At 41.4% G+C, this 24,194-nt stretch overlaps 1 protein-coding gene across 2 annotated transcripts in view; it reads left to right on the forward strand.

Annotated features, from left to right (window-relative positions):
• The first annotated feature begins 381 nt into the window (after positions 1-381).
• The window catches only part of RNF144B (ring finger protein 144B), a 125,010-nt gene continuing 101,197 nt past the window's right edge, over positions 382-24,194 (forward strand). The window contains exon 1 of one of the 2 annotated variants that reach the window (XM_030552517.1): positions 382-976. The gene's annotated coding sequence lies outside the window, so the exon portion shown is untranslated. Of the gene's footprint in view, positions 977-1,265; positions 1,333-24,194 lie in introns of those variants that run through there. The other variant, XM_030552519.1, reaches the window with a different exon arrangement.

The following is a 24,194-nucleotide window of genomic DNA, read 5'->3' on the forward strand; positions in this document are numbered from 1 at the left end:
ATTCACAGATACTAGGCCTTTAGATTTTCTTACATAATTATAATTAAAAAAAAAAGGTTTTACTGAACCTAACACCAGTAGAAAAGTTTCCATTATTATTATTGCAATCAAACAATTCAGTGCTGAGAATCATTACACCAGCTGTAATTCAAACTGAAATTAACCAAATTGATTTTTATTGTCCAAAATGAAAGACATACATGAAGTCAACAGTGTAAAGAATAACAATCTGGATTTTAACAAGTCTTTAGCATTTGTAATCTAAGGTATGATTAATAACAGGGACAATAATAAATGGTTTGCTGACAATACATGATTTAAGCTGACATTCTCCAGAACACAAAAGGCTTTTCTTTTCAGAGTGAGCCTCCTTCTTTCTGCTCCCCCTCAAACATTCAGTAGCTGTGGAATCCTCAGACACTGACCCCGGCCTGGTTTCTATACTGTACTCATGAAATGTAAAAAATGAATTTTGCCTTTGTAAGATGAGAAGGAGGAGGAGGAGGCGGTGCTTTCAGACAAACACCGCATGTATGAATTGCAATGAGCAGACCTTGGCGGTTGTGTATCCCTTCCCCAGACTTGCTCAGGGCACAACTTTAGTCCAAGCCGGAGAGATTGTAGGTACGCAGGGGTGGTCCTGCAGCCGCCCACCGCAGCTCTTGTCAACTGAGATCCTGAACTTGCTGCTAACATCCTCCTCGGGAGAGGAGAAGAGAGGGAGCTGAGTTAGGTAATGACAGAGGAGAGAAAGAAGTGAACAGAGTACAGGAGTTAGGAAGGGGAGAGAGAGGGAGGGGTATTGCAAGAGAGAGGTTTTTCTTTTATTACCTGAAGTTGTTGTCAGTTCCCTCGCTGTTATTACGCACCAAGAAACTATTGAAATTGCAAGATAACAGGAGCTGGGTTAAGGAAGAAACGCCTCAAAGCGTAAAACTTCATGCCATCCCCTAACTGCTGGGGCAGAGGAAGAAAGGTAAGAAACTAACTGAGGTTATCCCTATGCAGCTGGGCATTTCGTTCTAATCTAGACCTTTAAACGGGCTTTTCGAGAGCTGCTGTAGTATGAACCCTCCCACGTCTGTAAAGCTCCCTTTTGCAGCATGTCAGCTTCACACGCCATCGGAAGACATTGCATTCATACTTGTGGCGAAGCGAGTTCGTGTGGCGGAGGGGTGCAGAGGCTTGTTACTGTTACACCACTGGCTCAGTGCTGCAGCTGCGCCCACAAACGCTTGCGCCTGTGGTGTCAGCGTTTCCATTATAGACCATGGGCTGCTACTCAGCACACACACAGCGTCAAGCCAGGATTTTCTCATGAATTGGTTGAAGGTAGGTAGCAAGCCAGGGACATTTCTCTCTTCCTTCTTCCCCCCAACAAACAAACAACTTTCCCCTGGCTTGTAAGTAAACAATGATTTCCTATTTAAGGAACATACCTCCCACCCTCCCCCCGATTTTTCCGTGGTTTGCATTATTATTTGCAAAATATGTGCCTTTACTATGGTCTGCAGCTTGGGGATCTTTGCACAGCTTCCTACTACTCTAGGAATTTTGCAAATAAAAGATGGATTTTCCTTATTTATCTTATGAATACATCTATAGGCTCGTTCTTTTTTAAAGCAGTATACTGATTTGGAGATTATATTCAGTTGGGAATTTTATTTTACATATTTATAATAAAATATTTAAATTTTACATTTTAAGTTAAGTTTAAAAATAGCTTTGATTAAAAGTCCACTTACATTTTGAAACACATATTTAAAAATATAAATGACAGATATTTTACATGTGTTTTGCATATGCACTCCCTGCCTTTTCAGTTTGCTTTTGTTACTGCATGTGCAGTGCCAAGTTAGGACCTAATCTTGCAAATGCTTCCTATCTGGGGCGAGCAGCAGATACCACTGTTTTGGTCTGCTTAATGTATCCTCTCTACACATATGCACACCATATATAATTTGAAAGCTTATTATGTCTATTTTAAGATGACTGTGGAGTTGTTAAATGGTGCTGCTACCATGGAAACGGGATAAATAATGAAACGTCAACATGTTAAAAATGACCACTTTGAAATATTTGCATTCATTTCTGTTAGTTTAATGACTATATATTATTTCAAGACATAAAATTGGATTTTGTTGTGACTCTAAAATATCACAACAATCTAAAGGCTAAAACAAAATTAAATAATACATTTGTATTGGTATCACTGAATGTATTAGTGCTGGTAACATTGCTAGTCAACATCATTATCATCTAGTTCCTCACTACGATCTCTGTCAAGAGTGCATGGGTTGCCACAGTCTTCATCGCCTTGGCATGTACAGAGTTCTGGGCAGAGAACTGACTACAGCAACAGTTGCTTGTGCAGTGATCCCTACTTGGAGAGGCACAAAAAAGGTCTTGTAGAGGCTCAGAGAGGCCATTGGGCCCTTGAAGAATACGGGAAGTAGCTCATCATCCATATTTTTTCCATCCAAGTTGCAATGGTGATCCAATATCTGGCTTACCTATGGCAAGAACATCCAAATCTTTGTTTGCCAAGATATTTGTTTGACATGCTCTTCGAAACTGTCCTCACGCAGTGGGTGTTTGGCCACTGTCTTGTCCTTTTTGATAGTTAGATTGAGATGCAAGCAATACAGGTCTCTGTGGGGCTCCTTTCTTTTCTCATTCTGGGCATACAGCACAGCTACCAACTTCCTTGCTGGAGAAATGCAGTTTGTCAGTTTCCCTCTCCCAATTTGGCAAGATCTCTAAAGAGGTAAGTTCCCTTCATTGTAACAACTTTAAACACATTTTTTTGCCGGTACCAAATAGGGATGACACAGAGTCAAATGCTGTTAATGCGTGTACAGCAGGAAGTATGTTATAGTAGTCAGGAGTGAGTGCATCGCATCACAAATTGCATGCACAGGTATGAAGCAGTGCTTGTCAGTTGTGCTGGTAATGGTGCCTGTTCCATATGTGAAAAATAGTAAACAGCAAGGACCAAACCATCTGTCTAAGGTGATCTAATTATAGCGTGACCAGATAGCAAGTGTGAAACATTGGGACAAGGGTAGGGTGTAATAGGCACTTGTATAAAACAAAGCCATGAATATCAGGACTGTCCCTATAAAATCGGGTCATCTGGTCACCCTACCTAATTACTATGGTTCCTTTGACACCAAGAGCCCCAAAAGCCATACTGGCACATCCAGCATGCAGAAGCATACATATATCAACTTTCTCTTGAGTACTGTACAAGTCTTGGGCTTCTTCAGCATCTCTACTGGTGATGGATTTTGCTACTTCACCATTAGAAAAGCCTCCAGCAAGAAGGAGTGTTTATGTTGGGAGTGCTCCCACACTCTCAGATGCATTTTGAACCATATATTCATGGAAGAATTTTACAGTTGACTGCTTATTGGATGTCAAGTTTAGAAACTTTTCCCATGGAAACACAGGGTGTCCACCAATCACCTGACATTTCTTCCATCCAACCTTAGGTCCTGTCTTTCTTCAGTTTTCACTGAGTAACTGTTGTCATATCTGTCAAAGACTTCAGTTACAGAACGAGCTTTGTGATATCCTTTAGGGCCTGCCTCAAGTACTTAGCAGCCAAATTCAAATGTGTGGAATTTGTTTCCAGCCATCATCATGGCACTTCTGAATGATGTACACTGTAGTTTCTTTGTTACATACTCTTAGCTCATGGATTCTTTCATCTTGAGCTTCCAGCTGATGCCCTAATTCAGCTTTGTCTGTTCCTCTCATTGTTCCATCAGCATGGAAGGAGGGACATAGGCACAGGTCCTGTTGGGTGACTAATAACAGTTATCACTGAAACATCATTTCTGCATCTTGCAAAGGAAAACAGTTTCTGGAGTGATAGCTGCTGTGATTGTCCTTCCCTTGTCAGACTTAAATTTGGTCTTCTTGGCCATGTTGACAAATGTTTTTAGACCAGATTTCTTGACTGGGCTGAAGAAGCTGCATGTCCTATCAGACTCAAGTGCACCACTCACAAATCTCTCCATTTGCTCTTCACCAACATTTGCTATTTTCACTGCACACTTTTGTACATCTTATGTTACATGCAGTCCAGTAGACATGTTGACAAGTACCTCTGGTTGTGATTCAGGGTTTGGGTTTGTCCTGTGGCGGGTTAATGCATGGACCCTTGGGCCATGCCTAGAGGCCCCGGCCAATCTGGGGGCTCTTGCAGGACGGCCAGAACCTACGTAGAAGTGGGGGGGGGGCCCCAAAAGTTCTTTATGCCTGGGCCCCAATAAATCTTAATTTGCCTCTGGGTTTTTCATATTGTTGATGAGATCTGTAACATGCTCCTCATCCCTTTTCAGTGTGCAGGCAAGGAATTGCTTGTTGACTTTGTCTTTGCTACTTCTTGTTAGGCCACTGCTTTCTCTCTTGGCTTTTTTCATATTCATAATACGAAGCTGTGTATTCCCATCTCTAACACTAATACTGACTTGTGCATAAGTGTCACTGAATTAAAAAACTAGTTTCTAGAATATTTCAAAGGCTAGTGCATGCATAGGCAATTACAAATGAAAACAGTGTATGTACAAAAGCTCTCAAATGGAGAAGCATTACATTAAGAATTTACGTACATTTATATCTACCCACTATGCAGTATAAACTATGAGCATGCAATCTCTGCTGCTGGTGCACAACCTTCAGTGTGAGCCTGATCTGATCAGCAAATTTCAGTTGAAAATGTAGAAAACTATTGTTATCACTTGTGAGATACTTTAACATTTAAGAAAATGTGACGTGAAAACATTTAATGGTAGTATTTTGCAAAATGTTGATATGTACCATTTTTGCCACATGCTAAAAAGCTTAATCATTCCTGAAAAAAATACCTGCCCATGCAAATCCAATCAATTTTTTTAATATATAGTTAAACACCATATTAAGGTATTGAAATGAACTTAAACTCTAGTCATAGTCATGTTTCAGTATTTCTGGAACTGTGCAAAAATTGGCATTTTCTCATTTTGGGTTCCATTGTTTCACTTCTACAGGCTTACAGCACCATTTGACAGCTCCACCTCATACCTCATCTAAACATACGTAAAATAAGCTTTCAAATGATCTGTGATATAGATGTGTGTAAGATGCATACATTAAACTCCAAAAATATGGCCCTTTTTGGAGAACTGCCACATGCCTACTCAGGTAAAGAGTTTATTGCTATGACTAGTTCCAATGATTTTGCAGGACTCCACTCTTTGCAGGACTCCACTCTTCATGTGCATTCAGAAATACATAAAAAATAGATGGTGACAGATGTCAACATTCTGAATAATAAATGCTTGCTAAGATTATCTAAAGTCATACAGTATATATATAATACCTAGATATGATAGCGTGTACATGTTTCTTTAGTAACATCATGGCCTGTCACATAAATTTTAATCTGAGTCTTTTTTTTTTAATTAATGCAATTTCCCAATGGATCTGTGTTCACTCACATATTAAAATAATTTTAATGGTTTGGCTTAAACCAACAAAATCCAGAAAATTCAGCAAAGAAGCCAAAACAGTATCCTTAATTTACCTTTTTTTTTACTATACCTAAGATTTTGCTTTTAATATATTATGTAAAGTTATCCATTGTTTGATGGCCCTTGCAGTACTTAGATTTAGTGAAGTAAGCTAAGGGTAGTCAGACAAATTCTGCTTGCACTTACCACGGTATAAATCTGAAATACTGTAACTCCATTGGTTTCAGAGGAATAACTCTGGATTTATATTGATGTAACTGAGAGCAGAGTCTGGCCCAGAACTTCAGCCATATTTTCTGGATTTTGCCAGTTTAAGCCAAACTCATGACATTATTTTAATATAGGATTTATGTGTAAATTTAGTAATCCATGAGTCGACTGGTTCTCCTCTTTGATAGTCTGGGACTTACATAATTGTGAGTACACATGTAACACATGTTTTTAATAGGGACAAAAAACCACAATATTGTTTTGTGTGGCTAAAAGCTACAAGCATTCTTTTCTGAATACATTTCTTCAATGGAAAGTCTGATATGACAGGACTAAACACTTTAGGGAAACTATTATAAATATTTTTGTCTGAAGAAAAAAGCCTTGGCAAATCCACATCTAGCAAATCAAGATAAGATGGACTCTTAAAATATAAGAGTTTTTTTGAGAATCATTATAATAAGATCCTAGACTAGAGAAGTACCTGAATATAAGGACGGCCAAATTTGCCTTGGTAATTGCTGCACCTCAAAAGTTTCACAAATTTCTGACATCTAGCTGCCTCATGGGGCTCTCTGTATTCTGCAAGCGGTAGAGTTTCTCAAACAGTGGATCACCATCCCCAAGGGTGTTATGATGGGTCTCCAGGGACCTGCATCATGAGATAAAGTAACAGATTTCAGGGTCTTAGAAATCAGATCCACTTTTTGGTTCCTGTTCTATATTAGTTCGTCTTTAAGAAGTGCTCAGATACTACAGTGATGGTGCCAGATAAGAACCTACTTAGGATGTAGGACTAGAAAGGATTTACTGGGTCATAAAGTCCAGTCAGCTGCTATCACAGGCAACCCTGCCATATAATCCTGTTTGAAAATTTATCAAACTAGTTAGGTTGTTTGCCCCTACTATGCCTATTTGGAGGCTGTTCCAGAACCTCATTCCTATGATGGTTAGAAACCTTCTAATTTCCAGCCTAAATTTATTCATGGCCAGTTTCTGCTTGTTCCTGTGTGAATATTGTTTTGAAGCTTAAAGAGCTCTTCTACATTCCTGGTGTTTATTCTCCTGATGTAGATAAAGAGAGCAATTATATCCCCTCAACCTTCATTCTGGTAGACTAAACAAGCCAAGCTCTTTTAATCTCTTCTTGTAAGATCTCCATCCCCCTGATCATCCTAGTACCCAATCTCTGCACCTGTTCCAATGTGAAATAATCTCTCTTGAACATGGGTCACCAGAACTGTACACAGAATTTCAGATGAGGTTTTACTAGTGACTTGTACAATGGTAGTAATACTTCCCTATTTCTATTGGAAATACCTCTGATGATACTTCCTAGGATCACATTTGCTCTTTTTATAGCCACATTACAGTGGTGGCTCAAAGGTATCTTGTGTTCAACTAATGCAGCCAGGTCACTCTCTTCCTCTGTCGTTTCCAGCTGATAAGATTTTTGCTATAAACTGGGAATTTATTAGTCCCTAGGTGCATGACCTTGCACATTGTACCATTACATTTTATCCCATTTCTATTATTCCATTTCTCTAGATTGTCCAGTTCTTCCTGTACAATATTCCAATCCTTCTCTGAGTAGATAATGCCTTCCAACTTTGTGACATCAGCAAATTTCATGAGCACAGTCCTATTTTTTGTGCAAATGTCAGTAAAGAAAATATTAAGTAAGATTGGTCCCAAGACTAATCCTTGAGGAACTCTTAGTAACTACCTTCCAGTTTATTTTTCCTTTTTAAAGGAGAATCTATTTTATACTCTATTTAAAAAACAAGATATGTGACCTTACTTGGCACAGAAGATCACAGATCTTGGCTCTTCATCAGGCCAAATAATTCATCTGAAAAATGGGCCTGTCATAACATTTTTTCCCAGATCTGGACCTTAGCATCCAAAATATGGGTGTTAGCATGAAAACCTCCAAGCTTAGTTACCAGCTTGGACCTGGTAAAGCTGCCACCAGCCAGGAATTATACAGTGCCTAGCTCACTGTGGTCTCCCCAAAACCTTCCCTGGGGGACCCCCAGACTCAGATTCCTTGAGTCTCACAACAAAGGGAAATAATCCCCTCCCCTTGTTTCCTTGTTACTTCCTCCCAGGCTCCACTCCCTGGACGACCCTAGGAGATTCCCTGTTTCCAGTCCTGGAAACACAAGTACCGAGAGAGCTAATCTCTCTCCCCCCCTCACCCGGAGGGTATGCAAAGTCAGGCTTAGTAAATCTAACACAAAGAGATTTTCCCCCTGACTTCTTCCGCCCACCAATTCCCTGGTGAGCTGCAGACTCAATTCCCTGGAGTCCCCACTAAAGAAAACTCCAACAGGTCTTAAAAAGAAAGCTTTATATAAAAAAGAAAGAAAAAGACATTAAACATAGTCTCTGTATCCAGGTGACAATATACAGGGTCAATTGCTTAAAAGAAAAATGAATAAACAGCCTTATCCAAAAAGAATACACTCCAGCAACTACACACATATAAATACAAAAAAACCAATATAAACCTATTGTCTTACTATCCTTGTACTTACAACTTGGAAACAGAAGATTAGAAAGCCAGGAGATAGAAAAATCACTCTCAGAGCCGTGAGGGTCAGACCCAAGACAAAGAACAAAGAACTCACACCCAAACTTCCCTCCACCCAGATTTGAAAAAGTCTTGTTTCCTGATTGGTCCTCTGGTCAGGTGTGTTTTATTAACCCTTTCCAGGTGAAAGAGACATTAACCCTTAGCTATCTGTTTATGACACGCCCCCCAAATTGCAAACAGTGGGGATTTCACTGGTGGCAATTTCTTCCTAGAACTCTAAAATAAACAGAGTAATACAACACATGCACCTTTACATATACCGCTAAGTATATAACTGACAGACTTTTACATTTTAAGAACACTTTTTAACTACTGGGTTCTGGGAAACTTTCACGGGAGAGTGCATCAGCTACTTTGTTAGAAGCTCCTGAAATGTTCTGAGTTTTAAAATCAAAATCTTGGAGAGCTAAACTCCAACGAAGAACGTTCTTGTTGTTCCCCTTGGCAGTATAAAGCCACTTTAGCGCAGCATGGTCAGTTTGTAGCTGGAACCGCCGTCCACAAACATATGGGCATAGCTTTTCCAGGGCGTACACAATGGCATAGCATTCCTTTTCACTGACTGACCAGTAAATTTCCCTCAGACAGGTTCTTGCTGAGAAACACGACTGGATGGAAGTTGTGATCCGTTGCTTCCTGCATGAGAGCTGCTCCTATACCACGCTCAGATGCATCTGTGGTGACTAGGAATGGCTTGTCAAAGTCCGGGGCCCTTAGCACAGGGTCAGACATGAGCGTTGCCTTAAGTTGGGTAGAGGCCTTTTGACACTCATCAGTCCACTTAACTGCATTCGGCTGGGTCTTTTTGGTCAGGTCGGTCAGTGGGCCAGCAATTTGGCTGTAGTGTGGTACAAATTGCCTGTAGTACCCAGCCAAGCCTAAGAAGGATTGAACCTGTTTCTTTGACTTTGGGACAGGCTACTTTTGGATAGCATCCACCTTGGCCTGTAGGGGGTTTATGGTTCCTCGACCCACCTGGTATCCCAGGTAAGTCACTCTGTTTTGGCCTATTTGACACTTTTTGGCCTTAACAGTTAGTCCGGCCTGCCTGATGCGCTCAAAGACCTTTTCCAGGTGTAGTAGGTGTTCGGGCCAGGAGTCTGAAAAAATGACCACATCATCGAGGTAGGCAACTGCATATTCTCCCAGTCCAGCTAGTAGACCATCTACCAGCCTCTGGAAGGTGGCGGGTGCATTTTGAATCCCGAAAGGAAGGACATTAAATTCGTACAGCCCCGCATGGGTGACGAATGCTGACCTTTCCTTGGCAGGTTCATCTAGAGGTACTTGCCTGTACCCCTTGGTTAAGTCTACTGTAGAGATGAACTGGGCACATCCCAACTTCTCCAATAGCTCATCGGTGCGTGGTATTGGATAGTTCTCTGGACGAGTCACCGCATTTAGCTTACGGTAGTCCATGCAAAAGCGTATTTCCCCATCTGGTTTGGGTACCAGAACCACTGGAGATGTCCATGCACTGGTAGATGAGCGAATTATACCCATCTGTAGCATGTTCTGGATCTCCCGTTCTATAGCAGCTTGGGCGTGAAGAGACACCCGATAGGGTGGGGTTCTAATGGGGTGAGCATTACCTGTGTCAATGGAGTGGTATGCCTGTTCAGTCCATCCTGGGGTGGCTGAGAACAGTGGGGCGAAGCTAGTGCACAGCTCCTTGATTTGTTGCCGCAGCAGACGTCTCAGAGTGGTTGAGAGGTTCACCTCTTCCACACCACCGTCTTTTTTCTTGTCTTAGTAGACACCTTCAGGCCACTCAGCATCATCACCCTGGACTGTAAACTGACAAACCTGTAAGTCTCTGGAATAGAAAGGCTTGAGAGAATTAACATGGTACACTCTGGGCTTTAGTGAGGAATTGGGAAATGCTATGAGGTAGTTCACAGTTCCCAGGTGCTCTTGGACCGTGAATGGCCCTTCCCATGATGCTTCCATCTTATGGGCCTGTTGCGCCTTCAAGACCATAACCTGGTCTCCTACCTTGAAGGAACGCTCTCTGGTATGTTTGTCATACCAGGCCTTTTGCTCTTCCTGAGCATCCTTTAGGTTTTCTTCAGCAAGGGCTAAAGAGTGTCGGAGGGTGTTTTATAGGTTGCTTACAAAGTCCAGAATGTTAGTCCCTGGAGAAGGCTTAAACCCCTCCCATTGCTGCTTCACCAACTGTAATGGCCCCTTAACCTCGTGGCCATACACAAGTTCAAATGGTGAAAACCCTAAACTGGGATGTGGTACAGCCCTATAGGCAAACAGCAACTGCTGCAACACTAGGTCCCAATTATTGGAGTGTTCGTTGACGAATTTACATATCATGGCCCCCAAAGTTCCATTAAACCTTTCCACCAGGCCATTGGTTTGATGGTGGTACGGGGTGGCAACCAAGTGGTTCACCCCATGAGTTTCCCACAGTTTTTGCATGGTCCCTGCCAGGAAATTAGATCCTGAATCTGTAAGGATGTCGGAGGGCCAACCTACCCTGGCAAAAATGTCTGTTAGGGCCTGACACACAGCGTTAGCCCTGGTGTTGCCTAGAGCTACTGCTTCCGGCCATCGGGTAGCAGAGTCCACGAAAGTCAGTACGTACTGCTTTCCTCTGGGTGTCTTTTTTGGGAAAGGACCCAGAATATCCACAGCTACTCGCTGAAATGGGACTTTGGGGAGTGGCTGGAGAGGGGCCTTGACCTGGTCTTGGGGTTTTCCCACTCTTCGGCATACCTCACAAGACCGGACATACTTGGCAACGTCCTTGCTCATCCCCTCCCAGTGGAAGGACTTCCCCAATCGGTCCTTGGTTCTGTTCACACCAGCATGGCCACTGGGATGATCATGGGCTAAGCTTAAGAGCTTCCCCCGGTACTTAGTTGGAACCACCAACTGTTTTTGCGGCTGCCATTCTTCCCGGTGTCCACCAGAAAGAATCTCCTTGTATAAAAGTCCTTGGTCTATAACAAACCGGGATCGGTGAGAAGAGCTGAGAGGCAGCGGGGTGCTCCGTGCCGCCACCCAAGCTTTCTGAAGGTTATCATCTGCTTCCTGCTCAGTCTGGAACTGTTTCCTTGAGGCTGGGGTCACCAGTTCTTCCTCAGACTGTGGACTTGGGCTTGGTCCCTCTGGAAGTGATGTAGGTGATGGGGTTGTTTCCATTGCTGGTGAACCGTTCTCCGCTGGTGCACCTGAGGGTATTTCAGGCTCTGGCTGAGCCTTTTGGGTATGGCTGTCTGTTGCTTCTGCCAGTTCTGGCTCGCTGGCGCCCTCTGGCATTGAGTTTGAAGCTGTGGTTGCAATTGCTGGTGCTGGCTGCTGTTTCAGTTCCGGGCCTGGGACTGGAGGTGCTGTGGCTGTTTCAGTGGTTGGCATGGAATCTGGGTCCACTACCTCTGTCTGGGTCTCTGGTAACACAGACGGGGCGTCTGTGGACAGCTCAGGAACAGGAATGGGTCTGGAAGCTTGCCTAGTTTGGCTGCGTGTAACCATTCCCACTCTCTTGGCCCGCTTCACCTGGTTGGCCAAGTCTTCCCCCAGTAGCATGGGGATGGAATAATTGTCATAGACTGCAAAAGTCCACATTCCTGACCAGCCTTTGTACTGGACAGGCAGTTTAGCTGTAGGCAAGTCTACAGCTTGTGACATCAAGGGGTAAATTGTCACTTGGTCCTTTGGGTTGATGAATTTGGGGTCTACAAATGATTGGTGGATAGCTGACACTTGTGCCCCTGTGTCTCTCCACGCAGTAACCTTCTTTCCGCCCACTCTCAAATTTTCCCTTCGCTCCAAGGGTATTTGAGAGGCATCTGGGCCTGGGGATCTTTTGGGTGATGGTGGTGTAATGAACTGCACTCGGTTGGCGTTCTTTGGGCAGTTGGCCTTTATATGTCCCAGTTCATTACACTTGAAGCATCTTCCAGCTGACTGGTCACTGGGTCGAGGTGAGTTACTGGAGACTGGTGAGGTGGAAGAATAGGGTGTCTGTGGCTTTCCTTGGGTTGTAGATGGGGTCTTTGGCTGCCCTCAGTTGTAGGGTTTATTGTCGGTGTGCCCTCTGGGGTATTCGTTCCCCTTGACAGTAGCTTTCTTGCTTTCTGTCACTTCCATCCATCTGGCTCCAATCTCCCCCGCCTCGGTGAGATTTTTGGGTTTTCCATCTTGTATGTACCATGTTATGTCCTCAGGAACACCATCCAAGAACTGCTCCATTTGTATGAGGAGGTGCAGTTCGTCCAAGGATTTAACATTGTTTCCTGATATCCAAGCCTCATAATTTTTCCCAATGTAGTAGGCGTGTTTGGGAAATGACACATCTGGTTTCCACTTTTGGGTTCTGAAACGCCGACGGGCATGATCTGGGGTTATCCCCATTCTTAATCTGGCCTTGGTTTGAAAAAGTTTATAGTCGTTCATGTTCTCCTTAGGCATTTCAGCTGCCACCTCTGCTAAGAGTCCACTGAGCTGTGGCCTCAGCTTTACCATGTACTGGTCTTCAGAGATGCTGTACCCAAGACAGGCTCTTTCAAAATTTTCCAAGAAGGCCTCAGTGTCATCACCTGCCTTGTAGGTGGGAAATTTCTTGGGATGTGGAACCATAATTGGCGAAGGGTTGTTAGGATTGGCTGGAGCATGCTGCCCAGCCTGCGCTAACTCCAGTTCATGTTTTCTCTGTTTTTCCCTCTCTTCACTTTCTTTTTGTTGTTTTTCCATTTCTCGGCGGTAGGCTGCCTCTTCTTCTGCTTGTTTTATTTTGTGGGCCAGCTCTTCTTCCTGTAGTTTTCTTCTGTGGGCTGCCTCTTCTTCTTCTTGTTTTCTTTTGTGGGCTGCCTCTTTGGCTGCTTGTTCTCTTTTGTAGGCTGCCAGTTTGATGTTTTCTTCCTTTTCTTTCAGCTCCACCTCTTTTTCTCTTTTTTCCAGTTGTCGCCTGTGGTCTGCTTCTTTGAGTTGTTCCTCTGCCTCCCTTTTCTCCTTGGAAGTCATTGTTCCTGTTTTCTTGTGTTGGGGTGCCCTCCGGTGTTTGTTGTCTGAACTGCAGGCTCTCTGTTGCCTCCTGGGGTCTGCCTAGCAACAGTGCCTTTTTTTTTCTCTAGCTAATCTTTTAAATGTAAAGTAAACCAGAAAAACCACTTTATTTGCATGTGTATTGTGCTGGGTACTTGACTCTCAATGGGCGTGCTATTGTCTCACAAAAGACCCTTAATAGTTCCTTAATGGTTCCTTGCTTAATATGCAGCTACTGCCAGGAGAGAACAGAAAAAAAAATTTCTCTCTAGTTCCTTTTAAAACCAAACCCTCTCTGCTTAAAAGCCCCTAGCAGAGAAAAGAAAAATATAATATTCCTACTGGCTTCTGGATTCTATCTTTCCCACAACGCTGCACACCATGTCATAACATTTTTTCCCAGATCTGGACCTTAGCGTCCAAAATATGGGTGTTAGCATGAAAACCTCCAAGTTTAGTTACCAGCTTGGACCTGGTAAAGCTGCCATCAGCCAGGAATTATACAGTGCCTAGCTCACTGTGGTCTCCCCAAAACCTTCCCTGGGGGACCCCCAGACTCAGATTCCTTGAATCTCACAACAAAGCGAAATAACCCCTTCCCCTTGTTTCCTTGTTACTTCCTCCCAGGCTCCACTCCCTGGACGACCCTAGGAGATTCCCTGCTTCCAGTCCTGGAAACACAAGTATCGAGAGAGCTAATCTCTCTCCCCCCCTCACCCGGAGGGTATGCAAAGTCAGGCTTAGTAAATCTAACACAAAGAGATTTTCCCCCTGACTTCTTCCGCCCACCAATTCCCTGGTGAGCTGCAGACTCAATTCCCTGAAGTCCCCACTAAAGAAAACTCCAACAGGTCTTAAAAAGAAAGCTTTATATAAAAAAGAAAGAAAAAGACATTAAACATAGTCTCTGTATCCAGTGACAATATACAGGGTCAATTGCTTAAAAGAAAAATGAATAAACAGCCTTATCCAAAAAGAATACACTCCAGCAACTACACACATGTAAATACAAAAAAACCAATATAAACCTATTGTCTTACTATCCTTGTACTTACAACTTGAAAACAGAAGATTAGAAAGCCAGGAGATAGAAAATTCACTCTCAGAGCTGAGAGGGTCAGACCCAAGACAAAGAACAAAGAACTCACACCCAAACTTTCCTCCACCCAGATTTGAAAAAGTCTTGTTTCCTGATTGGTCCTCTGGTCAGGTGTGTTTTGTTACCCCTTTCCAGGTGAAAGAGACATTAACCCTTAGCTATCTGTTTATGACAGGGCCAAGTGATGGAAATGTCTTTGTCATTGCTATGAGCTCTGTACAAAAACTTTAGCCTGGAAATGCAGTCGTTGTACACTTCTTCATAAGACCCTTCCTGCCTGATGGATTAGTGCTAAAAATTGGTTCTCTGTCTTCACTGAACTTTATATCTGTTAGGGAAAAACTGGATTAACTGCAATTTCTGTTTGCATATTGAGAAACAATGGACTGTTCTCACCTGGAAAACACACAAAATATAAGTTTCATTATTTTTAAAATAAAAATAAAAAATTAAGTACATGTTTTCCTGACACAGAGAATCCTTCTCTATTCATTCAGGAGCAATATGCCCTTGAATATCATTACACACTTTCTAAATACTTTGAAAGTTCTTTAAGAAGGATCCTGATTAGCTGACTTGCTATCAGCTTTAGGATACTCTTCATCCCAGTGTTGATATCACTGAGGTCATCAAAGGGTGTTCATTTGGGAAGGCCGTTCTGCAGGTATTTTCTGAATAGTGACAGTAGTGCATAGAAGATGGAATCCCAAATGTAGCTGATGGTGTAGTAAAGGGAAACACTTTTCCTCTCTGACACTGTGATTAAGTTCCATGCCTGCTGATTTGGAGAAAACTGTGGAGCTTCCGTGGCCAGAACCCACACAACTATAAACATTTTGTACTTTTCAAAATCAGTACAGTATAATGTATTAGTACCAGTGTAAAGAGGGCCAGTGTCGTTTTTAGCACAAATTTTTGAGACTGGTGTTTTTTGCTGTGCTGGGGGAAAAGGGGCAGTAGCTTCCCTAATATATTGCTGCTACAGAAAACTGAGGGATCTATGTTGTGATTAAGTAATGAATAGCTCTGTTTTAAAAAAAAATCACCATAGGAAGTCAGCATGGGCTACAGAAATACACAAAGAAGTTACTGTGAAACTAGACAACTTTTCAGACCACTTATTGCACTTTTCATTTCAAGGCATAAAACAGTAAATTTTGAGCAGAGAAAGCCAATCTGTATCAAGAATACTTTAAGAAATAACATTATTAATAGAAAATGTCACTTGCTAACATCCATTAGTTTTAAGATATAACATATTGCAACTACTGGACATTTGTTCTTTTAGATCATATAATTGTTAATAAATGTGTGCTTTGAAAACAGGAACATAAAGCTCAAACATAAAGGTTTGAGCACTTTTTTTTTTACAAGAATTACAAATATAAACAAAAGGATGTTATTTATCAGGCTTTGTGATATTATTTAAAATGTAGAGACTGTGCCATATATTGCCCCATATGTCATATACTGCTATGAGAAGCAAGGCTGGCCTTACCATGAGGTGAACTGAGGTGGCTGCCTCAGGTGCCAGACTATGGAGGGTGCCACTAGGACCCAGAGTGTAGAAAATTGTGTCTGCTGCTGGTGCATATGTATTCTCTCTGCTCTAGATGCACAGAGATGGTGGAGTGCTGTGCTGGAGGAAGGAGGGCACAAGAGACATAACAGGCAGGCAGGAGAAAAAGTGAGAGGGAATAACAGAAAGCAGCAGGAATTGCTGTGGGGGAGAGGAGGAGGAGCCTCCTATGTACCTCTCTAACACCCCCAGGAGCCTAGACTGATTAACACCAACTTCTCAGGGAGCTTCCTGTTTCCTGCTGCTTCCCTGAACCCATTTGAGGAGAACAGGCAGTCAACTGAAGTAGTAGGAGCCAGTCAGACCCTTAAGACGCTGATATCTTCTCTCACTCAGGCCCTGTTACCAGCCTGCTTATTTGTCCCCTTCAATTGAGTGTTGAGAGCCACTATAGCTGGCACAGAACAGCAGTCATGAGTGAAAGAAGAAAATGGCCATCTGGGGCAGCATTCAGAAAAAGAAAGAAAGCAAAGGAAGCTTTTCTATCTAAGCAGGAAGGAGCTCTCCTGAGATACATAGACACAAATGTTCATGGTGAGCCTTCCAGCCCCAGTGAGGATGTGAGTGATGAGAAGATGCCTGATCTTCCAGTTAGTCAGAATGCAGGTGACCTGGCAGCTACTACACATCCATATCTCCATCTCAAATAGATATAACCATGCACATTCCTGAAGAAAAGTGTAGATCAGAGAAGAGTGTGGTGGAAGCGCAAGAAACAGCTGCTGCTGAGTTTAGTTCCTTAAATCTAGATGATCCAGGACTGTGGATCCACCTGGGGACTTCCTTGTACTGCATGGGCCACACCAAGTGAAAAACTTCCATGTTCCCCAGAGACAATGAAAATAGAAATTTCCATCCAACACATTACTGGCGTGAAATCTCCAATGGTGACAAAGTGGAGAGGCTTATGTACTCAGAAACCCAGAATGCTGCATACTGTTTTTGTTGCAAACTCTTCCAGTCCAGTCTAATGTTCCAGCCACATTGGGTTCTACGGGAACAAAGAACTGGAAAAATCTGGCTAGAAATCTGTCATGCCATGAGAAGGCAGCAAATCAGCAGAGAGCATTTCATAGGTGGAAAGAGCTTGAAATGAGACTAAGGTTAAAGTCCACCATAGATGATCAGCATCAAGAGAAGATTGCATCAGAGTCTCTTTACTGGCAAAATGTTCTGAAAAGGCTCATTGCCAGGGTGAGAATGGTTGCTATCCAAAACCTAGCACTGTATGGCACTTCAGATCAGCTGTTTGTGCCAAACAGTGGAAACTTCCTTGAAATTGTGGAACTGATGGCTGAGTTTGATGCTGTACTCCAGGAGCATCTAAGAAGAGTCAACACCCAAGAAATGTATACACACCACTACCTTGGAAAAACAATTCAAAATGAGATCATGAAGTTACTGGCAACAAAAGTCAAACAGAAGATTGTGGCAGATCTGAAGTCAGCAAGATATTACTCCGTTATTTTGGACTGCACACCTGACATCAGCCACACGGAAGAAATGACTTTAGTGGTGCATTTTGTAACAACAACAGAACCTAGTGAAAATTTCCCTGCAATAGTGACTGTCAGAGAGCATTTTCTAGAATTTATTAACATTGATGGTACTACAGGAGCTGGTATGACGAATGTGATTCTTAAAAAGCTGGAAGATACGGGAATTGTGATAGCTGATATAAGAGGTCAGGGCTACGATAATGGTGCCAACATGAGAGGAAAGAACAGAGGAGTGCAGACACGGATCTGAGAGTTAAACCCTCAAGCTTTTTTTTGGTCCCATGCAGTTCTCATTCATTGAACTTGGTGGTCAGTGATGCAGCATCAGCTTCTAGTGAGGCTGCTGAATTTTTTGATGTAATTCAAAGCATCTATGTATTTTTCTCTGCATCAACTCATGGATGGCAAATTTTGAAGCAACATCTGGGAACATCCTCTCTGACACTGAAACCACAGAGTGCCACACAATGGGAAAGTCGAGTGGAGGCGATAAAGCCTATCAAACACCAAATTGGGAAGATTGATGATGCCATAGTTGCTATTATGGAGGATAATGCTATGATAGGAACTGGTCATGGGAGAACAGTGGCAGAGGGAAATGGAATCACCAGAAATGTACATAACTTCAAATTTCTATGTGGCTTAGTGTTGTGGCATGACATACAGTTTGAAATAAATGTTGTAAGCAAGAGTCTCCAAGGTGTTGAGAAGTGGAACAACTGGACAAAGCAAAGTCATACCTATAGTCTTACCGATCAGATGAGGGATTTCAAAACCTTCGCACAGAAGTTGGCAGAGGAACTTCACACTGAAGCTATTTTCCCACCCATTCAAGAATACAAGAGTCACCAAAGAAGAAGACATTTTGATTACGAGGCATGGGATAATCTCATGAGACCCCTAACAACAATTCAAAGTTGAATTCTTTAAACGGGTGCTAGATTGTGCAATATTGTCAGTTGAAGAAAGTTTCATGCAGCTCAAGGAACGCAGCAGTATATTTGGGATGTTGTATGATAATCCAAAACTCCTCACTATACCTGAAGAAGTCCTACACCAGCAATGCAGGGCACTAGAGAGTGTTGACACATGATGACATGTGCGATATTGATATGAGTAATTTAGGTGATGAACTGAAAGACCTTTCAAGATACATTTCAGCAGGATCAACTCCAAAGGCGATTCTGGAATTAATGTGCATATGTGCACAAATAAAATGACCACTCTCTTTCCAAATGCTTTTGTTGCTCTGCACATACTTCTAACACTTCCTGTAACAGTTGCCAGTGGAGAACGCAGCTTCTCCAAGCTGAAGGTAATAAAAACACATCTACGCTCCACAATGACGTAGGAGAGGCTGGTCAGTTTTGCAACCGTCTCAATAGAGCATGAGCTGGCCCAGACTGTGGACCTTCAGCAGGAAGCAGTTCAAATCTTTGCAAGCAAGAAGGCACAGAAAGCACCACTTTAATTATTCAAACAGATAAAAATGCCAGTGTTTACTATGCAGACAAAAAAAGTTACATTTGCTCTTCAGGCGTTTGAAAGTTTTGTGTTACTTAACATTTTTGAACAAGGCATTTAAGTTGTTAGTTCTCCTTTATTGGGGTAGGTAGCAGAGCAGTACCATGAGAGGAGTAGAACAGAAAGAAGGCAGAAGTGAGACCTTTCAGAGTTTTGGTCCAAATGAGGGGGCATGGCTCCCTGTTTCAGGTGCCAAAATGTTGTGGGCCGGCCCTGATGAGGAGGAACGTTGTGTATGAAGGGAACGAAAATTGCACTGATCTGAAATCTGTGCCCTGCTCTAGTCAGCCTCTGGACCAGTGCTAAAAACCACTGCTAGACCAAGAAGCAGGGCCCATTTGGAAGACTGATACCTCACGCACATCTTTTGAGACAGAAGGCTTTGATTTATAGATTCCCAGTGGCATATAATTATTATTATAAGCCCCGGAAGATCATGAGATGTTACGTTCTAAAATTACATATTTCATTCCCATTTCAGTGTAGTATTGCTGGAGTCCCACTTGAATTCTGCTAAGAGTTAGTGGCTGCTGCTTAAAGAGCTGCTGTGGCTAGAAGTGAATGCTCTGTATCATTGGAAAGCTGATAGCTGGAGTTTCTCATGATATCAAATGATTCATAAGATATCTCTTGCTAGAATTATGTTTCAACTGAAATGGAAGAACTCCCTCCCACCCCAAGTTGGTAATCAGAGTAACATGCTTTTAAAATACTATGTGGTCTTCAAGGGGTAGGAACATTTGAGGACACCAGTGTAAATGCTCATAGGACCAGTAAACTTAACTTTTTCTAGCATTGGTCCTGGATCAGTGACAGGAAAGAAAATATTCTGATCCCTGAAATGTCTTTTGGAAAGAGGAGAATGAAAAACACAGTGTTGCTCATGTAGTATTTGGGGTTTGAAACAGACAGCAGTGGGTTTAGATCTGGACAATGACTTCTACTTAAAGAAATTTATTTTAAAATAATTAAATAATGGAGCACTATTTATCTTTGTAGGATTCCTATTACTACTGGTTTTCTCTTTACATTACAGTATAAACAAATTACTTACCCTATTCATCCTAAATTGATTTCACTTTTAAGATGAAAGAAATCTGCTTGCTCACTTTATTTGCTGGTTCAAGAAACACCTTGCACAGTTCTCTAAAGCATGTATTTCCATCTTTTCCCAGTCTATTGTATTTAAGAGGAGAATAGCATCATGTATTTATTTAAAATTCTTCATATCCCAGGGTTCAAACTTGGTGATAATTCTAGGCTATGTCAAATTTAAAATGAAACCTGCATTTGTGAGATGTGACTTGATAACAGCTGTATAATATCAAGTCATAGAAGGTATTTGAAAACGTTCCTTTCAAATACTATCTTCCAGAGTTCATTCCTGTCCTCGGAGAATAATATATATTTTAACAGCATATGCATCTTGCTTCTACAACCTCGAGAAGGAGGACCAATATAACCCTTCAAAGTCAATCTGTGAAACCCTTCTAAATTTTCTTTTTAGACAGGATTAATCATGACTTAAAAAAAAAAACTTTAAAGTTGCTTAGTATTTCAAGGAGGTGGGGGTGTTGATATTATAACAATTCTGTTTCTTACCTCCTACAATTTTTTAATTTACCCGATCTTTTGTTAATTTTGTATAAATTCCTTTAATTTCACAGCAACTGTTTGATCCTATGATTTGCGATATTTGCTATATTTATAGCATTAAACAAATATATAATTTGTTTAATAAACAAATTATTGCACAAGAAAGACAATGGCACCATTATTACTGAAAGCATTAAACTAAAAGCTTCACTGAGCTCGATTTTTTTCTTTCCTGTGTAATCTATGAAATGTTTGATTTCACAATCAACAAGAAATGATCTTGGAACTAGAAGGTAAAGATTTTGACCCTTCTTCACTGATTTACTTAATATCTGTCTTCACTAACTGGTAATGGCTTAAGCCCCTGTTCACCAAACATTTACTCCTATGTTTAGGGATTGGCCCCATGGAACAATTTAAGCATGTGCCTAAGTACTGTGCTGAATAAGGATGGATTGCTGAACTGGGACCTTGTAGAATAAAGTATTTTATTAATTAATTGTGGCAGTAGTTGTTTAATGATTTTTGTCACTGCTTCAAGTGTTCATTTGCTTAAGATCCAACTGGCGGTTGCATAAAGGTACAGCTGAAGCTCTGGAATCTTTATAATTTCTTTTAGTACTATAGTCACCTCTATTAAATATGCATCTCCATGGTATGGGTTTATCCGTACATTTCCACTGAAGCAACGTGATTTTACCAGCTTGGAAGCACTCAGCTGAGCTATACTAACATCTCCATGGCACTGCATAGGCAATTCACTTGAATGGGGAATGGGGAAGCAGCCCAAGGTAAAAAAAAGTGTCTGTGAAAATGTACCACTCATTTTTTAAGGGTCTCCGTGGCTTTCCGTCCTCAGACTATTTTTCTCCTATAAGACTTCTTTCAAACAGTGAATACTTTATTTACTTTTTCTTCATCTGTAGAACAATAAATATTAAAAAGCAATTCTTGTAAATTATTTTCTACTAATTCTTGTAAATTATTCTCTCCTTCTGAAAAGCAACTGCTAATTCTTGTTTAAATATATAATGTGTATATATATGTAATATATAAGTGGAATGTTAGCTATTACAATTTTTCACCATAAAAGACCTGTTATTTTCCTTCTTCTATATCATGATCTTTAGAGAATTAAAAGCTAATAGAAAGTAATAATTCATATAATAAAACAGAAATCCTGATCTATCATGTGGAAACATCATAATTCTTTTGTTCTAACATCAGTCTACATTCTCCCATGCTCATACTAATCTTTCATTTTCCAACAGAGATTTCAGGAATAGGAAAAGTGCCTGAGAATCATAACATGAATCTGTGAACTCTACTATAATTTACATTGTAAAAATACAATAGTTATAAAGTAGAACTGAATTTCCTCTGGGTATACAAGCTTACTTTTTTGGTTCTATAGCCATTCATAAATTTTGTGAGCTCTGACCTTGTGGTTAATGACCACAGCAGAGCCCTATCACAGACTTGTAGTCACTCCAGGACTATATATATTATTCCTGCATTTTATGCCATGATAAATATTTTTATATTATGGGAAACATAATTTGGTTTACATTTTGATAATGAACTTGCATTAAATCTAGGAAGATGAAAGTCTGAATGCTATTGTAGAAGTGCTACATAATCCAGGTAATTGAATTCTCATTTTCCACACTAAAATGAGTCAAATCCTACTTAAAGCACAAGCAACACAAATGTAGCCTCCCAGATCCCTGCAGTTAGAATCCTTTAAATAAATGCCTTGGTGCTAAGATAGTGTCTCTCTTGCTCATTCTTCCATCAAGGAGAGTGTAAAAGTAGTTATTTAAATACCCTTTCATGTCTCTGGCTTATTGAACAGGAACAAGATGAAGGCTCATGTTCTAATATGTTACTAATCCCATGATTTTAGCTATATTGCTGGTCATGCATAATGTATCATTAGGCTGTACTGAATTCTAAAGGATATTTGCTCCCAAGCAGTAATCTTCAATATATTATAAAGCATCCTGGAAGGAAATATCATTCTTGTCACAGGGGATATCTTTGTCATCAGACTTTTAGACTCAAAACCTCTTACCAAGGTAAAAAAGTAGTTAGAATAACCTATCATCAATCTTTATACTACTATTAAAGGTGTGAAATTTTAATTCATTGCAAGGTTACAATTCTTATTCATTCACAGCTGTGATTAACATGCAATGGGTGTTAAGAAATAGTAAACATTATAAGGAAGAGTGGAAAAATGAGTTGAAAAGCCACCCTTGCTAGTTCCTGAATAATCTTATTGAAGAAAAACCTTCTTTAATAAGAAATGACCCTTGTGCTGGGAAGCCACAAGGACACAGAGAGAGTGGTTAAGTTCAGCGCAGGTGAGGATTCCAAGTAAAGGCATTACATCGTACTCATAGATAAGAATCCTACAGGAAAAAAAAAAAGGTTAATGCAAAGTTAAGGTTAAGAATTTAAATTTAAATCTGCACTAGTGAATTTGAACTGTTCCTAATTAAACTGGAGGGATAGTACCAGTGTGTAAACATAGCATCCATCCTGGTCATGCTGTTCCAGGACACTACAGTTTTTGACCTCTGCAAACATTGTTTCTCTTCACTGTTTCAGCTGCCATGCCTTTTAAGTACAAACATGCTACAGTTCCAGGCACAGCTCCTGGAAGCAATGGCTTTTTGGAGGTTTCAAAATGAACTGTGGAATACCTCATGGCACCCAGGGGAATTGTGACAGAAGAGGTAAAACTCCCATGTTCTCCTGGGAAACTTCCATAATTCCTCTGCTGATGCTACTTCCAAGCCTTTTTTCTCAGAATGGAGGCCAAGGTGAATGTTCAGCTCATGTTTCTTTCTCAGTAAGAAAACTTTCTTCTGGAGTTTTTGAAAAGCTATTGTGAGGCATTTGAAGTGTATGTGGCCAGGCAATGGAATGTTCCACAGTGCCTGTGAAGAGTCGGAGAATAAAATGACCTCATCAGGGCTGTATTTGTAAGTCAAGTGCACCAAATAGACCATTACCACAGACTAGGCATCTACTGCCTCTCGGGTGAGTGTTCTAACCAGTGAGCTACAGAATCGCTGTAATGATGTGTCTGGCTCGACTAATATTTAATTATTCAAGTACATAATTAAAATGGAAAAACTTCAACAGAAGACACTGAGAGAGACTCACATCAGAATATCCCATACCTGAGTGGTTAAGGCACTTGCCTGGGAGGTGGCACTGCCTAGGTCAAATCCTTTCTCTTCATCAGCTAGAGGGAGGCATTGAACTGGCAGGGGCTGTCTCCCACATCCCAGGTGAGTTCCCTAACTACTGTGCTAAAGGTTTTAAGGGAGGTCCTCCTTCCACAGCTCTTATGTGGAGTTAGCAGGCCTCTGATTACACCCACTGGATTGGGCGCCTCATGGAACTTAAGTGGCCAAACCCTTATCTTCCCCCAGTTCATGGATTGCTAGCAGAGAGAGGTGCTGAACTTGGAGGGGGTGGGACTTAGAACTCCTCTCATCAGCAGGGCCTGATTTACACTTTACACGTCCCAAAGCACAGCATCTTCAGCACCCTATTG

This window comes from Gopherus evgoodei, chromosome 2 (assembly GCF_007399415.2).
Source record: "Gopherus evgoodei ecotype Sinaloan lineage chromosome 2, rGopEvg1_v1.p, whole genome shotgun sequence".
Classification (NCBI taxonomy): domain Eukaryota; kingdom Metazoa; phylum Chordata; order Testudines; family Testudinidae; genus Gopherus; species Gopherus evgoodei.